Raw genomic sequence first — 814 nt, forward strand, 5'->3', positions numbered from 1 at the left:
GCTGTCAGATTCATTTGCTATTAGCAATGACACGGGATTGGGGGACGGAGAAGGTAAAGTCATAGTCAAGATGAGAGATGGAAACCCCGAAGACAGAGCTGACATTAGGTGGTCACCACAAGCTGATCAGGCTATTCTGAACACAGCATCAGGCCCCAATTTATCAATGAGTGGAAGGAGATGTGGGAAGGTCTGTTTGTGGCTTGCCTGGGGTCTATGTCTTCAGACTATTGAACAGTAATGTGACTAAAATAGCAAACCTCCACTCAGAAGACAAAGTTGAGAAAAGACCTGCACTGGGTAGAATCAGGACAGTGTGGGGATGCTGCATGAATTTTCCCAGGGAGTCTATTGCTAGTCAGATAGATAGGGCATTAACAGATGGCAGGAACAATTCCACTCAACTTTAGTTTGGTGAAGCAGTAAGTTTCAATTACAGAGATGTGGGTGACATGTCCTTTACAGAAGCATGGGCATCTACTCCACTGGAGAAGAGTCTTGATCCTCCTTTCCAGCAATTAACTGTTTATCTGTCTTCTGGGAGGAGAAGGCCCTCATATGCCTCCCCTTGTGATGCTCATGAGACTCCTGAGCTTGCGGGTGCCAAACACTGGCATGTTAATGGTCCAGTCTTGTGAGAGTCTCATAGAGGCATTGACAATTGTTCTGATTTCTAGCCAACAACATTCATGTTATCCTTGTATAATACAGGTCTACAATATGATGAAAAAAATGTATTCAAGTTCAGCAGATCAAAGAGCACTTTCCTAATTTAAACTAGTGTCATTTTAAAGCATGTATCAATACTGAGCAG

Source organism: Peromyscus leucopus, chromosome 6, assembly GCF_004664715.2.
Source record: "Peromyscus leucopus breed LL Stock chromosome 6, UCI_PerLeu_2.1, whole genome shotgun sequence".
NCBI lineage: Eukaryota > Metazoa > Chordata > Mammalia > Rodentia > Cricetidae > Peromyscus > Peromyscus leucopus.